The sequence below is a fragment of the Tenebrio molitor genome, chromosome 8 (genome assembly GCF_963966145.1).
Source record: "Tenebrio molitor chromosome 8, icTenMoli1.1, whole genome shotgun sequence".
Classification (NCBI taxonomy): Eukaryota; Metazoa; Arthropoda; class Insecta; order Coleoptera; family Tenebrionidae; genus Tenebrio; species Tenebrio molitor.
In genome coordinates, this window is record NC_091053.1 from 10,496,025 (window position 1) to 10,515,502 (window position 19,478).

The following is a 19,478-nucleotide window of genomic DNA, read 5'->3' on the forward strand; positions in this document are numbered from 1 at the left end:
AATTCTGTAGTTCTTGCGTCGTTTTACTTCGAAATGTACAAGTTCCACGACGAAATTCCGATTCGCACTTAGTTTTTCGTGATCCTACACAGTTGCGAGCGAAAAAACGTATTTAGAGGTAAGTTAGCGTCTTGAAACCTGGGATTTCTGTAGTTCTTGCGTCGTATTACTTCGAAATGTACAAGTTCCACGACGAAATTCCGATTCGCACTTAGTTTTTCGTGATCCTACACAGTTGCGAGCGAAAAAACGTATTTAGAGGAAAGTTAGTGTCTTGGAACCTGGAATTCTGTAATTCTTGCGTCGTATTACGTCGAAATGTACAAGTTCCACGACGAAATTCCGATTCGCACTTAGTTTTTCGTGATCCTACACAGTTGCGAGCGAAAAAACGTATTTAGAGGAAAGTTAGCGTCTTGGAACCTGGAATTCTGTAATTCTTGCGTCGTTTTACTTTTAAATGTACAAGTTCCACGACGAAATTCCGATTCGCACTTAGTTTTTCGTGATCCTACACAGTTGCGAGCGAAAAAACGTATTTAGAGGAAAGTTAGCGTCTTGGAACCTGGAATTCTGTAATTCTTGCGTCGTTTTCCTTCGAAATGTACAAGTTCCACGACGAAATTCCGATTCGCACTTAGTTTTTCATGATCCTACAGAGTTGCGAGCGAAAAAACGTATTTAGAGGAAAGTTAGCGTCTTGGAACCTGGAATTCTGTAATTCTTGCGTCGTTTTACTTCGAAATGTACAAGTTCCTCGACGAAATTCCGATTCACACTTAGTTTTTCGTGATCCTACACAGTTGCGAGCGAAAAAACGTATTTAGAGGAAAGTTAGCGTCTTGGAACCTGGAATTCTGTAATTCTTGCGTCGTTTTCCTTCGAAATGTACAAGTTCCAAGACGAAATTCCGACTCGCACTTAGTTTTTCGTGATCCTACACAGTTGCGAGCGAAAAAACGTATTTAGAGGAAAGTTAGCGTCTTGGAACCTGGAATTCTGTAATTCTTGCGTCGTTTTACTTCGATATGTACAAGTTCCACGACGAAATTCCGATTCGCACTTAGTTTTCGTGATCCTACACAGTTGCGAGCGAAAAACGTATTTAGAGGAACGTTAGCGTCTTGGAACCTGGAATTCTGTAATTCTTGCGTCGTTTTACTTCGAAATGTACAAGTTCCAAGACGTAATTCCGACTCGCACTTAGTTTTTCGTGATCCTACACAGTTGCGAGCGAAAAAACGTATTTAGAGGAAAGCTAGCGTCTTGGAACCTGGAATTCTGTAATTCTTGCGTCGTTTTCCTTCGAAATGTACAAGTTCCACGACGAAATTCCGATTCGCACTTAGTTTTTCATGATCCTACACAGTTGCGAGCGAAAAAACGTATTTAGAGGAAAGTTAGCGTCTTGGAACCTGGAATTCTGTAATTCTTGCGTCGTTTTACTTCGAAATGTACAAGTTCCTCGACGAAATTCCGATTCGCACTTAGTTTTTCGTGATCCTACACAGTTGCGAGCGAAAAAACGTATTTAGAGGAAAGTTAGCGTCTTGGAACCTGGAATTCTGTAATTCTTGCGTCGTTTTACTTCGAAATGTACAAGTTCCACGACGAAATTCCGATTCGCACTTAGTTTTTCGTGATCCTACACAGTTGCGAGCGAAAAAACGTATTTAGAGGAAAGTTAGCGTCTTGGAAACTGGAATTCTGTAATTCTTGCGTCGTTTTACTTCAAAATGTACACGTTCCACGACGAAATTCCGATTCGCACTTAGTTTTTCGTGATCCTACACAGTTGCGAGCGAAAAAACGTATTTAGAGGAAAGTTAGCGTCTTGGAACCTGGAATTCTGTAATTCTTGCGTCTTTTTACTTCGAAATGTACAAGTTCCACGACGAAATTCCGATTCGCACTTAGTTTTTCGTGATCCTACACAGTTGCGAGCGAAAAAACGTATTTAGAGGAAAGTTAGCGTCTTGGAACCTGGAATTCTGTAATTCTTGCGTCGTTTTACTTCGAAATGTACAAGTTCCACGACGAAATTCCGATTCGCACTTAGTTTTTTCGTGATCCTACACAGTTGCGAGCGAAAAAACGTATTTATTGGAAAGTTAGCGTCTTGGAACCTGGAATTCTGTAATTCTTGCGTCGTTTTACTTCGAAATGTACAAGTTCCACGACGAAATTCCGATTCGCACTTGTTTTTCGTGATCCTACACAGTTGCGAGCGAAAAAACGTATTTAGAGGAAAGTTAGCGTCTTGGAACCTGGAATTCTGTAATTCTTGCGTCGTTTTCCTTCGAAATGTACAAGTTCCACGACGAAATTCCGATTCGCACTTAGTTTTTCGTGATCCTACACAGTTGCGAGCGAAAAAACGTATTTAGAGGAAAGTTAGCGTCTTGGAACCTGGAATTCTGTAATTCTTGCGTCGTTTTACTTCGAAATGTACAAGTTCCACGACGAAATTCCGATTCGCACTTAGTTTTTCGTGATCCTACACAGTTGCGAGCGAAAAAACGTATTTAGAGGAAAGTTAGCGTCTTGGAACCTGGAATTCTGTAGTTCTTGCGTCGTTTTACTTCGAAATGTACAAGTTCCACGACGAAATTCCGATTCGCACTTAGTTTTTCGTGATCCTACACAGTTGCGAGCGAAAAAACGTATTTAGAGGAAAGTTAGCGTCTTGGAACCTGGAATTCTGTAATTCTTGCGTCGTTTTACTTCGAAATGTACAAGTTCCACGACGAAATTCCGATTCGCACTTAGTTTTTCGTGATCCTACACAGTTGCGAGCGAAAAAACGTATTTAGAGGAAAGTTAGCGTCTTGGAACCTGGAATTCTGTAGTTCTTGCGTCGTTTTACTTCGAAATGTACAAGTTCCACGACGAAATTCCGATTCGCACTTAGTTTTTCGTGATCCTACACAGTTGCGAGCGAAAAAACGTATTTAGAGGAAAGTTAGCGTCTTGGAACCTGGAATTCTGTAATTCTTGCGTCGTTTTACTTCGAAATGTACAAGTTCCACGACGAAATTCCGATTCGCACTTAGTTTTTCGTGATCCTACACAGTTGCGAGCGAAAAAACGTATTTAGAGGAAAGTTAACGTCTTGGAACCTGGAATTCTGTAATTCTTGCGTCGTTTTACTTCAAAATGTACACGTTCCACGACGAAATTCCGATTCGCACTTAGTTTTTCGTGATCCTACACAGTTGCGAGCGAAAAAACGTATTTAGAGGAAAGTTAGCGTCTTGGAACCTGGAATTCTGTAATTCTTGCGTCTTTTTACTTCGAAATGTACAAGTTCCACGACGAAATTCCGATTCGCACTTAGTTTTTCGTGATCCTACACAGTTGCGAGCGAAAAAACGTATTTAGAGGAAAGTTAGCGTCTTTTAACCTGGAATTCTGTAATTCTTGCGTCGTTTTACTTCGATATGTACAAGTTCCACGACGAAATTCCGATTCGCACTTAGTTTTTCGTGATCCTACACAGTTGCGAGCGAAAAAACGTATTTATTGGAAAGTTAGCGTCTTGGAACCTGGAATTCTGTAATTCTTGCGTCGTTTTACTTCGAAATGTACATGTTCCACGACGAAATTCCGATTCGCACTTAGTTATTCGTGATCCTACAAAGTTGCGAGCGAAAAAACGTATTTAGAGGAAAGTTAGCGTCTTGGAACCTGGAATTCTGTAATTCTTGCGTCGTTTTCCTTCGAAATGTTCAAGTTCCACGACGAAATTCCGATTCGCACTTAGTTTTTCGTGATCCTACACAGTTGCGAGCGAAAAAACGTATTTAGAGGAAAGTTAGCGTCTTGGAACCTGGAATTCTGTAATTCTTGCGTCGTTTTACTTCGAAATGTACAAGTTCCACGACGAAATTCCGATTCGCACTTAGTTTTTCGTGATCCTACACAGTTGCGAGCGAAAAAACGTATTTAGAGGAAAGTTAGCGTCTTGGAAAGTAGTTATATAGTGCTGGTTCTGGCTCACTCAAAAATCACGTTTTAGAATCATGTGTTTTGCGTTATCTCTTCAAACGCCAGTTTCAGAATCATGTGTTTTGCATGACCTTCAACTGTATCAGTCATGTCGCGATCAAAACGCTAGTTTTAATTTGCGTTTGTAGTTTAGTCAAAACATAGTTTTTGATTCAGAGTAAATTATCTGATCATTACATCCGTTTTGGTTCCATCAAAACATGGTTTTTGATTCAGGTAAATAAGCGGTATTTTGCGTGACTTATATTTTTATGAGCTAGAAACATTGCGGAAGATATTGAAGTTTCATATTTCTGTGTTCTCTGCAAAACATAGTTTTTTATTCATGCAAATAAGTAGTATTTTGCATGATCTTTATTTTTCTGAAGGGGTGATTGTGTTTTCATTCATCTAAACATTGAGGTAGTGGGGGATCATTTTATAATTGTATGCTGAACTTACATTTTCATAGTATTAAAGCAGCTGCATAGTATCAAAATTAAGCGATGAGTCATTTCTTAAAATCTATAAACGAAGAAACTCATCTTGTGCCATATGTGAGGCCAAGTTATTTAGAAATTGATAGAAGATTCCCCATTAAAAGATTTATTAAGACGGAAACTCAGTTTGGTGAACAAGTAGTCGTTGATTGTAGTGAATTTAAAACGCCTCTTCCACAACGGTTTACAGAAAAATTTAGCGAAAAAGTTATTCAAACTTTAAACAATTTATTGAAACAAGGAAAAAACATTTTTATGGTTAGTGAAGGAATAGTTGGAAGAACAACCAATATCAAGTTTGTTGAACAGACAGAAGAATAAATTTTTCTGGAGCTACACGAGAAAAAAAAATGCCTGTTCCGATTAAATATAAGTGTCCATCATGCAAAGGTGAAAGTGATATGGAAGGTGTCAGATGTCTTCCTTGCGCCATGCATGATTTAATTAAGAGTCAACATTTTAAACATTTTTTACGAGAATATAGAACTAAAGAGTGAATTTGTGTGTTCCTAAATGTTATTATTATTTATTTGAAATTGTATATTTTGTAGTAATGTAAATATAAATAAACTTTCACATATTCATGTTGTTTTATTGCTACTATCACTACCATATTGTGATGTAAAATATTGCTTAATCACAATTATGTGAAGGTTGAAGATGCTGACTTAGGTTAGTCATCTCTATCCGGATGATTATGAACTGCAAAGTAAGGAAATAATGAAATAAAACACTAGATTCTTTATTATAATTTTATTAAAAATATAAATTACATTTGAATGTATTATGTGATGCTACTTTTATCAATCCAACTGTTGTGTGTGTTGTTTAGTCCTAACCATTTGACATACATTTTTTTTCCTTTTTTTCTTAAAACTTTTTCCACCAAGTAAATATCCGAATGTTTTACTTTCTGCAATTCTTCTTCATAAAATCCTCCTAATATATCTTCGCCCTGTACATCTTTTAATAAATATGTTGTTGGATTAGTTAGCTTTACTTTTTTAACAATGAAAATTTCGTTTGACCAATTGGCTGTATAAGATTTATCAAAAATTTGACGATGTTTACTTATTCGTACATGATCACCAACAGAAAATTTATTATGTACATTTGCAAGCTTTATATGAGTATAAATTGATTTCAATATTGATCTTTCATTGCTTTTTTTAACATTTGCGGGTGTAGTTTTTAATTGTGCTGTGATATTTGTTGTTATATTCGTTGGCGATTTTATCTAATATATTGACCCATTTATAATTTCCTTGAAAACTAAATTGTACCCACATTAATTGCTTTAGCGTTCTGTTGACCCGTTCAACTATAGATGCTTTAATAGAACTGAACGTACTATAATGATTAATTTTACGTTTTTTCATTAAACTTTGAAATTTTGTATTAAAAAACTCTTTACCGTTGTCAGTCTGTAAGTTTTTAGATGGTGGTTTTACTTTTAGTAAAATATTCTCCATTGCTGTACTCACATCAATAGAATTTTTTGTCTTTAATGGAGCCATCCAGACGTACTTAGAAAAGCAATCAATTACAACTAAAATGTATTTAAATTGTTGATTTTCTTTGGCATATGGAATCATTTCCACAAGATCAGCTTGCAATGTTTCATTTAGTCCTTTAATTATAATACGACGACGTTTGAATTTTTTTCTTGCAGGCTTATGTAATTCTTTTACGATATCCATTTTGATGGAAGTAGGTTTATAACCATTATCTTTTAATTTGGAAACCATGCTTATTATTAATGTTTTATAATCGCTTTTTCATCATTGACTGACTGATTTTCAAATTTTATTGGACATTTAACAATTATTTGCGCAAATAAACATTTAAATTTATTGTTTTTAGTTTTCGATGTACTTTGTTTAACAACAAATGATATACTTGTTCCAAATTGCATTTGATAATTCAAAGCTTGTTCTTTAGTAAATAATTTATCATTTAAACTTATAAGAACCTCTTCATTGTTTAGAAGAATCTTTTCAATGGTACCCTGTTCTAATGGAAATTTATAATCAACTCTGTCAAATCCTATAATATATTTATTATCTACAATGGCATTAGCTTCAAATTTTAAAATTACGTTATAAAACATATATGAGGATGAAAGAATTTCTTTGTCACTAAACTTTGTCAATACCAATTGTGGATTTTTAACTAAGTGACGTCCAAATTTATCAAGCGTCATCATTCAATAATACCAGATTCACGCAATTCTTCTACAATTGAAACTATTTCGTTATTGTGACCCGAATGTCCCGCTGTCTGCGAAGCAACTAATAACCGAAGTCTTTCGACTAATTCATTTGGATCATCCCAGTAAACATAATTTATTGGATAATTATTTGTTTCTTTTATCATACCTTTACCGATGGCTTTTCTTGGTCTTTTAGGAGTTTCAGTATAATTTTGAGATGGAAAGTATAAGGGAGCAATAACTGATTTATATTTATCAGATCTAAGGCGAATTGGAGCAGAAGGATCAAAGTTAGGACGACAAGCATTGCCTAAATCCAAAATCTCTTTATATGTACTCAAGTCATTTTGTGTATACTTTTTAGGATTGTTTTTAAATAAAAGTTCATAGAGTCCCGGTGTTGTTTTATAAAAGTTGTTATCTACTTTAATGTCTTAGCCCATAAACTCTACAACAGATGAACCAATGAAGAATTTCTCTTGAAAGCTGTCGTGTCTTATGCCAGTCCTATGATCAAATTCTCGTTTCTTATCAAGAATCATAGCACTTATATATTGTCGTGGTATTTCATCAAAACTTTCTAAGTACTCAGTAAATAAATCTGTTCCAACAATATTTGAAATATTATTTTTACTTTCTTCAACTGAATTTTCAATTAACTCATCTAGTTCTATATTGTCTACATTTTCAGGTTCCTCTATAAAACTTTCTGGTTCTACCTCCCTTTTTAAAACTGATGCATCATGTGATGTACTTTGAAGTAGCTTATCAATTTCATTCAAATCAACTTTATCATCTTTTATTGAATCCATTCTTTTTTGAAGTTTAGAGATTCTATCCGAAAGAGTAAGCTTATTTTCGACGGGAATAATTTGTTTAAATGTTTCTTGTTTTTCTTCTTTAGGTTTAAAGTTGTTGACAATGCCTTTTTCTTGTAACTGATTGGATATTGTTTCAAGTCTTTTGGTAATAGGAGAAAAGGTGTTTTCATAAATAGACTCATCTTGTTTTAGCAAAGTCATTTTTCGCTTTACTTCATCTCTTTTCTTAATTAATTTTTTTAGATTGTCTGTGTCTGTATCATTAACTCTACTTTTTAAATTCATAGTTAATACAAATACGCAAAACGTTATCAAATCGTAAAAGCGTTACAAAGCGTTAACAAACTGCTTCTAAAACTGTGGAATTTGGTACTTTGTTTTGTTTATATAGTTTTTCTTACTGAAATTAAGGTTGTATGAAGCAATCAAAACCTTTTCTATAACCTCCACTATTGAAATCTTTTTCTTTGTCAATTACTAAAAAATTGAATTTATCCTGCCAACATAAATGACACATTTCTTTAAATTGTTCATAAGTGAGCTCCGAACTAACGTTGTCTCTATAAATGCGAAGTAAATTTAACTCATCTTGTTTAAATACTATTAAAAAATTTGCATTGTCTCTAATTAATTGTTTCGGAATTTTGGTATAAGTCTGACACAAATAGAAACAGTCAATATTTTTATGTCTACCCATACTAAAATATTCTCTCATAACATTTTGTTTATCGCAAGCTACATCATCAAAAATTATTAAGGAATTAGGTTTAACTTCTGATGAAGAGGGAATATTATTTTCTAGATTATTAAATGCAAAGAAATTCATTCCTTTTATAGGTTTTAATAATGTTTCTAAATACTGATATTTTGGTTGAAATAATGATTTTGAAAAAACATAGACGTTTTCAAATCGCAATCCATTAGGATGTTCAATTAAACTTATCATTGTATTGGTTTTACCACAGTTTGATGGTCCTACAATAAGACAACGTATAGTTGAGGGAAAAAGTCCTCCATGTCTTTTTTTGTTAATAGTTTTAAAATCATTGTTTGAAACTTGTAGTGTTATTGGTTGTTGTACTATTCGCATTTTGCATGAAACTAATGAGAAAAATTTCTGTAAACTATAAATATTCTTATCCAAACCTGTTTTGTTTTAGTTGTGTTTTAGTTGGTAAAACCTAAACTTCATAAAGTCTATATATGGCAGTAAAAAAACGAAAGCGTAACAGTCAAGTAAAAACGGTTAAAAAGAGATATAGTGGACGTGGTATTCTAAATTCGGTGATAAATAAGCTACCCGTAGAACTTCATATTCCGGGTTATAATTATTGTGGACCAGGAACAAAACTATCAAAACGGCTTTCCCGAGGCGATAAAGGAGTTAATGATTTGGATGAAGCCTGCAAGGAACATGATATCGCTTATAATAAGAGTTTAGATCTAATCAATAGACATAAAGCAGACCGTGTCTTATTAGAGAAAGCAAAGCTTAGATTACGTTCTTCTAATTCTTCACTTGGAGAAAAAACTGCGGCTTTGGGTGTTGCATCTGCAATGAAAGCTAAATTAACACTTGGAATGGGTTGTTCATCAGCAAAAAAATCTCAGCGCTCAAAAACTAAATTTAAGAAAAGTAAAAAAGGATTAGGGTTTAACCAACTAAGAAAAATTGCAAAAACAGCAATTAAAGGAAAGAAGTTTAAAAACAACATTGACGTTATAAAAGCAGCAGTAAAAGCTGTAAAATCAGTAAAAAACAAAAGTCCTATTAAACATACACGCACTATTCCTATACCAAAAACTGGTGGATTTTTACCGCTTATTCCAATTTTTGCTGCATTAGGGGCCTTAGGTTCTTTAGGTGGTGGTGCTGCAGCAATTGCAAAAGCAGTAAATGATACTAAAGCAGCTAAAGAACAACTTAAAGAAACTCAAAGACATAATCAAAATATGGAAGCCATTGCATTAAATAAGTCTAAATCAGGAAAAGGATTGTTTTTAAAACCTTATAAAAAGGGATTCGGTCTTTTTTTAGGACCATGGAAATCACCAAGGACATTCCTATAAAGCTTCCAAAACGTGCCTTAACAAATATTGATTTAAAAAAATTTGCAAAACTATTAGAAATTCATAATTTTAGAGGAGTATTTATGAAAGATTCATTGCCTAAATCAGGAGCAAAAGTTAACGAAACTGGTCTCATAAATTTAGATGATCAGAAAGGTAATGGAACTCACTGGACTGCTTATAAAAAAATTAATAACCAGGTCATTTATTTTGATAGCTTTGGCAACTTACCGCCACCTACAGAATTAGTTAAATATTTAAACAAAAACAATAAGTGTGAAATAATATATAATCATCAAACATTACAAAAGTTTGATACAGTAATTTGTGGACATTTGTGTTTAAAATTTTTGTACAACTATAATAATTAATAACGGATGTAGATAGTTTTTAGTTTAGCACAGTCTTTTGTATGTGTTTGTATCATGTCTGTTACGTTTACTTTAACAGGAACAAGTTCAATACTTTCAAGTAAATATTATCCTCCTTTAGTATTGGATAACAGTGAATACGCTTTAGGTTTAATAAACTTAGAAACATTTAATTCAATAGCAAACGTAACTAATTCAAATAACAAATTTTATTTTACCTTAATAAATCAAACAAAAGGTTTTATTGAAATTCCTGAGGGTTCTTATGAAATTGATGAACTCAATGCTTTTTTAAGTCAAGAACTTATTAGATATGTTAAAAACGAATCATTAAAAACAAATCACTACATGCAACAACCTACTTTACTTATAGAAGGAAATAACAATACCTTAAAATGTGAAATTAAATGTAGTCTTGATATTGACTTTACAAAAAAAGACACTATTGGTAGTTTACTAGGTTTCAGCAGTAATACACTTAGAGCAAACAAAAAACATATATCAGATAATCCTTGTAAAATATTCAAAGTAAATGCATTATGTGTGGAGTGTAATATTGTATCTGGTGCGTATCGCAATGGTAAAGAAGTGCATGTTATTCATGAATTTTTTCCTTGTGTACCTCCTGGATACAAAATAATAGAAACACCTTCTAGTGTTATTTATCTACCAGTTAACACTAAACAAATAGATGAGATAACAATTAAAATAACTGATCAAGATGGAAATATTGTCAATTTTAGAGGAGAAGTGCTAACAGTAAGGTTGCATTTGCGTAAAGTAAAATAGCGATCCTGCAATGGGAATAGTGTTTAATGTTAATAGTAAAATTGGTGCAGCATACAAGGGTAAAAATATAAATATCTCAAAAACAAATAAAATTTCTAGTCGAGTGAAAAACGTGAAAGTGTTAACTACAGCAAACCGTTTGTTTTTAAAATCTTTAGGATTTCGAGTAAAAGTATAAATTTAGCAAAATGAATTTTGAAATTCTGAATGTTCAGGAACCACCGTTGTTTGATATGACAATTGCTTATGCTGAAAAACGTACTCATCCACCTTATGCATCTAGTTCTTTTAATAACAATGATGAAATTAGAATTCCAATACAACAACAAGACATATACACTTTACCTTGGTACAGTACGTTACATGTTCAAGGAAAAGTAAAAGTGTATGGTAAAGATAATGCTGTTTTACCACCTTCAAGCGTTGAATTTGTTAACATCGGAATTTTATTTTTGTTTAATGAAATACGTTATGAAATATCAGGAGATTCCATTGATACTGTTAGAAATCCGGGAATTGCGTCTGTTTTAAAAGGATATGCAACATACAACGAATCACAAAGTAAGGCTCTTCAAAACAGTGGTTGGTTTCCCAAAGAACAATCTACTATTATTGATGGAGTGAGTGGTAGTTTTGATGTTATAATTCCACTTCACATGGTTTTGGGTTTGTGTGAAGACTTTAAAAAAGTTTTGGTAAATGCTCGACAAGAATTAGTACTACGTCGCGGTAGTGATGATAGTAATGCATTTTTGCTTGATGATGATTTAGATAAGACAGTAAAATTGTCTTTAGAAAAAATATCATGGAGAGTTCCTCATATTACAACAACAATAAAAGAACAATTAAAATTATTGGATATTGTTAAAAGTGCAAAAGAATTGTACATTCCTTTTCGAAGTCGAGAATTACATGAATATCCAGTTTTACCTCAAACACAAAAACATACATGGGCTATTAAATCTGCTATAGAAAAACCTCAATATGTAATGTTTGCATTACAAACAGATCGAAAAAATCAACTTACTAAAAACTGTAGTCGTTTTGATCATTGTTATTTAAGAAATATTAAAGCTTTCCTTAATGATACACATTATCCATATGACAATTTAAATATAAATTTTGTTAACAATCAATATGCTCTCTTATATGAAATGTTTACTAATTTTCAAAATTCTTTTCTTTACAAAGAAAGTGAACCTATTTTTACTCCAAAAGAGTTTAAAGATATTGCACCAATTGCAGTGATTGATTGTTCTAAACAAAACGAAGAATTAAAAAGAAGTGCAGTGGATATTAGAATAGAATTTGAAACAAGTGTAAATATACCTGATAAAACAACTGCTTATTGTTTAATTTTGCATGATAGAATAGCTAAATATATACCAATTAAAAACATAATATCTTTAGTTAGATAGGTTATAAGTAGGTACCCATGTATTTATTTATTTATTTAGTTATTGTTATTATTACTTAGGTAGTATTTAAGATAAATAGTTGTAGCACCTTAATTATGTAAGAAAATTTATAAATAAAAGACAAAAAAATATGAAAAGTGTTTTATTGAATAGATGATAATAATGTTAACAGAGTCAAAGTTTCTTTATAATCCTGGAGCTTTGTTGATGGCCATCTCGCTGAGTCTGGACCGCAAGTCCAACCTAGCTGAGCCTCTGGATCGCTGTTTCCTTTGAATATGTTTTCCTTTACCCATTGTAATATTTGGGAGTGTTTAACATTTTCATGAGGCTTAAATCTATATAAAACATCTTTATTTAATTTCAACGACAAAATCGCTATCTGAAGCTTTTTGTAGTCAGCTATGTATGAAACATTACATACAAATTGATCAATGCATGATACAACAGTTTGATGGTTTTGCAAAATATTCAACAATGGAAATTCCTTTGTGCAAATGTTTTGCAAATTGTGGTTGGACAATAACTCTAACAGATAATAAATATGTGATACATTTTTCTCTAAACCATGAGCAGTTAACAAGGCATATAATTTCGAATAAGAAAGCAAACTTACATTTTCTTTCCTACAGATATCTACAAATGTGTGTACATACTTATCTAAAAATTTTCTTTTCTGTAACAGTTTTACAAATATTTCAACATTAGCATTTTTTATGTAAAGAGACATTTTTGGAAAAATTTCACTTGGAATAATAAAGTCTTCTCGGTTCATCAGAGTAAAAAGTTTAAGTTTCGTTTGATGAGTGTCTTCATACAGGATCAGGTTATTTAAATGTTTCATATAAATTTTCTGTAGAGCATCTTGGGCTTCGATTTTGATTTGTAACAAAAGATCCATCTTGGAAACACTGGTTAGCACTGCAACAACAATAAAATAAAATTATTTGTGTTGCTAGTTTGTATGCAGTACCTCATTTTGTAGTTGATATCCCTTCCATTATTTACTTATGTACACATATGTACTTTACTCATAATTAATATTTTCTTCTTCTTTTTCTCTGTTAGGTGTCGCTTGATACATATAGCCCCAAGGCTTAGTGTCAGTTGTATCAAAATTAAGAATACGTTTATCATCAAATGGACTTAAGACAATTTTTTTCTGTTTGATAGATGATACCTTGTGGTTTTTAGATCTTATTAACTTTTGCACTTTTTCTAAAATTGTTTGATCGAACAAACAATTTTTATAATCATTAAATGTGATGGCTTTTATTGAAGATTTTGTAGATCCTTTTGATTTTTTAACTAAATACTCTTTTGATTTATCGTCATCTACAGTGTAAGCATACATTTTTGATCTTAAACCAACAAATTCTAACATAATTTTACCATTGTTTTCATCTTTCATAAGGCCGGGTACTTTTTTGTTTCTTTGTATAATGTTATAAATATTGTTAGTTTCATAATCTGAGGTATCAAAAAGATGAAAATCTTTTTTAATATATTCATATATGTCATAAACTTTAAATTCATAGATTAAACTGTCAGTATCGGTATAAAGTAATTTTGCAGAGTTTTGGAAGGTTTTAATAACATAGTTGTAATGAAAATGATATAAGAAAGTTTTCGAAATATCTAAGATACTAAAACCAACGTATATTGGTTTATTCAGATAAACTTCTAATTTATTCATTTCAACAACAACAATATTTTCATCAAAAATAATGGAGCTATGAAAATTAGGTCTTGAAATTAATGCGCGTAGTCCCCAGCGTCCTCCATCCCATTTCGTTACCAATCGAATGTCTCTATGTTTTCTAACATTCTCCATACATTTACCATAAATAGCATTAATCATTAATTTATAGAAATCTTTTTCAAAATCATTTTTAGACTGTTGCCTGACTTTGGTATTTAAGTCAATATATTGTTTAAGCCATGGTGATTGTTTGAATTTTAAAACTTTGTGAACTTTAGTTAATTTCATTCCCAGGTCTAAATACATTTTCAAATTTCTATAATGAATAATATAATTTTTTTTTGGAAATAATGTTAAAAGCAGTTTTTTAATTTTGGATGTAGAATTTGGTGGCACCATATGTTCAGGCGCCAATGGTAAATCGCTATGCATATCATGTATGCAAATGGGATAATCTAAATCACATTCAAGTATGTAACCAATTTGAGAAGTATTGGAGGTATATAATATTTGTTGAATGTTAAAATTTTCTAAAAACTCAAATTCACCATATGGCAAATATTCTGACATTGCTGCACCATATAAATTATTCACATCAAAATACATTAAGTACTTGCTGTCTAAATTTTGTATAAAATTTTCTCTCATATATTTATTATTTGCTTTTGCATATCTATTTGAACACTGTGATACACCACCTCTTATTCCTTTTTCTATAAATAATATTTGATCAATATCCATCAAACGTTCTAATGTTATATTTGTGGTTTTGAGCATAGCATCAAATGTAAGTCCGGGAGTAGTAAAGTAATGTAAAGGATCTAAATCATATGTTTTTTTGCATGTATCACGAAAAGCTTCAAAAACATCTGCAAGTAAAAGAACATCAGTCTTTAAATACAAATCAGCATACTCTCCTATTGTTTTAATATGAAAGCAGTCCCAAACTTTTTTAGCATGATAATAGTCGCTGTCACTAATAGGTTCCTCAGTAAGTTCACTGTAAAATGCTTCTTTACAAGGTAAAACGGTTTCCTCTAAACGTTCAAATGAATCAATGTAATCATAAGGAAATATACCTTTTTTTGTTAATAACAAGAATTCTTCTTCGGTATTACAAAATAATTTTGTTATAGATTTTTGTTCGTTTTGTAAATTTGATGAAAGTTTTCCTAGAGCTTGAGACATAAAACGAAAAGAATCAACAAATCGTAAAGATACATTTGTGCCTGCAACATATTTAGTAAAAGAAATGTATTTTTCTTTATTTATAGGTAGCAATTTGATTGTTCCTTGAAACTGTGTTGATAGTTCTTTAATTATAAAATGAGCATCATATCCACTCAAGTTGTGAAAAACAACAGGAATGTAATGAGCATCTTTATAATTTAAGTTACAAGCTTGATGCGCTAAACCACGAAATTCTCCTGTTTGATGATTATGATCTCGTACTTTCATTTGGTTTGGTTGAAATGTTTGTTTGCAGATGTGACAATTGTCATTTGTTGTTGTTGTTGTTGTTGTTGTTATTGTTGTCATTGGTAAAATTATTTTAAGCTGTTCATCACAAAACTGTGAAATTTCTTCCAACTCTTTAACAAACCACTGAATGCAATCTTTACCACGATAAATATTAAATTTAGAGAATGAATCGTTATAAGAGCATTTTAGATAATAGGCTACACTAAATGCAACATGATTTTGATATATTTTAGAATTAGATTTGGTAGAGTAATTATTGTCTGATGCCTTTTCTAAAATACTTTCTAAATCTGCGTATATAACAAAGGGAACTTTTTCTTTATAAGAATGATTTTCAAACTGCAAAAATTTCTTTGTTTCATCAGGTAATTTGACACAACATTGATTTGACTTTAGGCAATAACGCAAATGATTTTGGAGTAGATTGTCAGTGGTAAAAGAATTTAAACATCTCTCACAAACAAAACATTTATTATTATGATTTGATAATTGTTTAGATAACAAACGAGATAAATTTTTAATCCACACAAAGTGATAAAGTAAGGACTTTTTAGAAGCAAAAGACAAATTTGGTTTAGTATTAATTGGCAACATTAATAAATTGATAACTTTAATATCAGCTTTATGTGTTTGTGAACTTAAAGAACAAGGCAAAATTTTTGAATGCTCAAAACAATATAAGTTAATGGCAAGATTGTTATGTTTTTCAAACTTTCTAACATCTTTAATTGTAATTGGAAACTGGATATTTTGATATTTTAACACATCTTTAAAATGTGGATAAGAAGAAATTCTATTAGCGTTTTTCTTTGCAGGATACAAAGCAGATACAACTGACCATAAAAAACAAAAATTATCATCATTTTCAACATTAATTACTGCATGTTTTTTTTTAATAAAATTTGGTACAGTTACAAACGTTGAAAAACCTATCTTTAATGGATCATACCTGTTAATATTTACTTTAAGCCCTATAACTTCATGAAGAGCCCATCCAGAATCCTTTTCTGCAAACTCTTCTAATTTATTCATTAATTTATCGGTAACATTTTCTTTGTACCACCGTTTTAAATTAGTTGAAGTGTCAATTGGAACATTTTTTGTGCAAAAGCTTTTTATGTCAATTTCACCAGTTTGAGGTTTTATGAAATAAGCGGAGAAAATAACATTCACTTTTATCATAGACTCCTTTAAGATTTTTTTAATTTTAATTGAAAAACACTTAAAAGCTTTATTGAAAAAAATTAAAGGGTCTTTTATATTTAATGTTGATATAAAACCAGTACGAATTCTTCCATTAAAAGCTGATTCAATATTTTCCCATTTTACATTAGAGCAATTTCGATTTAAATTAGTTGAAAGTTTTCCTCCCGTTTTCAAAATTAAATTTTGTTTAAGTTTTTTTAATTTTAAACGATAATATTTTAAATATGATAAACTAGATTCTAAAGAATGAAGTGACTCTAAAACATTATTTTTATGCAATTTGTTTTTTATTGCTTTATTAACAATTTTGATTGTATTATTTATATGAATTTGAAATTTATTTAACTCATCTATAGTTTTTAATTTTGAGAAATATTCACGTACCACTTTTAAGACTCTTTTACATAAACGTGTGACGGTTTCCATTGAAGTTTAATAAAGAAGCTGCACAAACAATGTCAATATTCAAAAAAAGATTCTTATTTATAGTGAGATAAAAAGAATAAAATAATGGTGATAACATGTTAATTACCTAAAGTAAAAATAAATTGGGATATATTTTGCCGAAGATAAGCAAAATGTTTCTTTCTTTAAAAGTTGGTGGGAGACAAAAAGAGGGATGTAACAAGAGTGGGGACATTGAAATAAATATAGCAGTAATTGGCTTAGTTTTATACACTTTGATAATTGTCAACTTGCGAGTACTACAACCATGAATTTCCAAAATTTTGATAGTTACAATAATCAAAATGGTAAGTTTTTTTTTTTAAATATAAAACTGTATTTCATATATTTATTATTTTAAAGGAATTGTTCAATGTCCCTACAACCCCTTCCATAAATGCTTGGAGCATCGTTTGTCGATCCACATGTACAAGGCTCATCGTGAGGAGTACATGAAAGACATGGACCGCAAGTGGAAAGAGGGTGCTGCGGAACGGCAAAGATTATGGGAAGAAATGAAGAAGAGACCAAAAATTGTCATCCCTCAAGTAAATTACACTCCCGATGATGAAAATTGGGATGATTGCGATGAAAATAATGTATTTGAGAATAAATAAATAAATGTTTATACTTTTATCTTTGTTATTATTATTAAATAACCATATAACACCCCTATTTAAAAAAAAAAAAAAAAAAAAAAAAGAGTCCTGACTTTTCAATCCAGCTATGAGACATATCTTAGGAGAACCTACATCAGTAACAAAGTTTAACCCCCGTTTTTGGTCGGGCGGAAATGACTTTTATTTTATACTTTTTGGCACTTAAAACATTTTTATTTTTTAAAATGTTTATGATGGTTGGATTTAGAAAAATTCATGTTTTTAAATTGTTACTTTTTTAATTTTTTTTCTTTAAAAAGTGATGTTTTTTTACCAAAAAAAGGCACTTAAAAACATTTTAAATTTTTTTTAATTAAATCCTTGAATTCTCCATAAAAAATGCTACTTGTGGTTTTAATTTCAAATTTTTATCTCAAAATTAAATTAATTTAAGCTAAGGGTAGTTTTTTTAAATGTTGTCAGAACCACATCGAGTTGCATATCAAACTTCATCGCTTAAACTCACAAATTTAAATAAAAACTCAAATTCAAAAAATATTGAACGGTGTAGAAAATACAAAATGATCAACCCTAAAAAAATTTTGATTTAAATAAATCGATTTTCCATTTCTTTGCGCATGTTTTTTTACATAGATCATTTTTCAATAAAACGAATAGTTTTTGAGATAAACGCTATTAAAGTTTTACAATTTTACTCTTTAATTGTAATTTGAGCTTATGCACGTGAATCAATCAACTTTTAGTTTTTACCATTCGATTTATAACAACTTTTTGCAACTTTTTTTCCTCTATTATTTTGGGCTCCAACGTTTACGAAATAAAGTTTCAAAAAATTTTCTTTAAAATATAATTTGAGGTTATATTTATGATTCTATTAACTTCAATTTTGTTTCATTTAATTTCAATCGTCTATATGCAGCTTTTTTTCCTTTATTATTTTTGATCTTAAACCACCCTTTCAAATATATTTGCTGTTTGAATTTATATTGTAAATGTAATTTTGTATAGTGAAAAATTACAAATACATATTACGAATAAAAATCAAGAAAAAATTAAACGATTGTTTGTTTTTAATATTTTATTCATGACATTTATAAATATTACATTGGTTGAAACTTAATTAAAAATTAAAGTTATTTGTTGATTAACAGACAGCATGTCCCAGTTCCTTACTATTTTTAAATATCGTTTACATGAAAATATGCAGACGATTAATCCTAAAATTATTAAAAGCCAACAAAACCAGGTGTAGTCTTTTAATATCCAGTCTGTTGAATATTGAATCAAAAACGTCCACTTTGATATTGATAATCCAAGTCCTGATAGAGCACCAAATTTTGCTGCAAGTTTGTGCCAAAATGTTATCACCAATAAATATCCAATCCAATTGAAAATGTACACAGCCATAAAAGCAAAATAAAAATCAAAATTATTTCCTAATAAACTTTTGCCAATATCGGTATTTAATTCATTTTCTTTCCTTCAATCTCTTCATTTAAGGGTGCATTCATCTTCTTTGGTGCAACTTTAATTGGGGGTTGGTCACATTCAAAATAAATACAAAAGAAATCATTCTGTAATGGCTCTGTACGTCTGTGGGCGGTAACATAAAAAATTATGCTACAAATGAGTAATTAACGTTCTCTCCCACTGTTCATCTAGGCGTTATCACATAAGACGTTTCATTCGTTCACTCTTAGCCCCCACCCATTTAGAGGTAGACTTAAACGACCAAGGCACATGCAGAAAAATTGTGGGGGTTTTTTGTAAACTTTGCATTTTTTTATTATATAAATCATGATTCTTGTTTATTTCAATTACTAGTTTTCATTTATTCAATTGTTGGTAATTTCACG

General features: G+C 31.0%; 2 long non-coding RNA genes across 2 annotated transcripts; one reads left to right on the plus strand and one right to left on the minus strand.

Annotated features, from left to right (window-relative positions):
• Positions 1-12,294: 12,294 nt before the first annotated feature.
• LOC138136167 (uncharacterized) lies at positions 12,295-14,069 on the minus strand. Its single transcript, XR_011161190.1, has 2 exons — positions 13,142-14,069; positions 12,295-13,089 (listed from the first exon to the last, which is right to left on the minus strand). It is a non-coding gene; the product is annotated as an uncharacterized lncRNA (long non-coding RNA).
• Positions 14,070-16,024: 1,955 nt separating this feature from the next.
• LOC138136166 (uncharacterized) lies at positions 16,025-17,638 on the plus strand. Its single transcript, XR_011161189.1, has 2 exons — positions 16,025-17,310; positions 17,366-17,638. It is a non-coding gene; the product is annotated as an uncharacterized lncRNA (long non-coding RNA).
• The last annotated feature ends 1,840 nt before the right edge of the window (positions 17,639-19,478 follow it).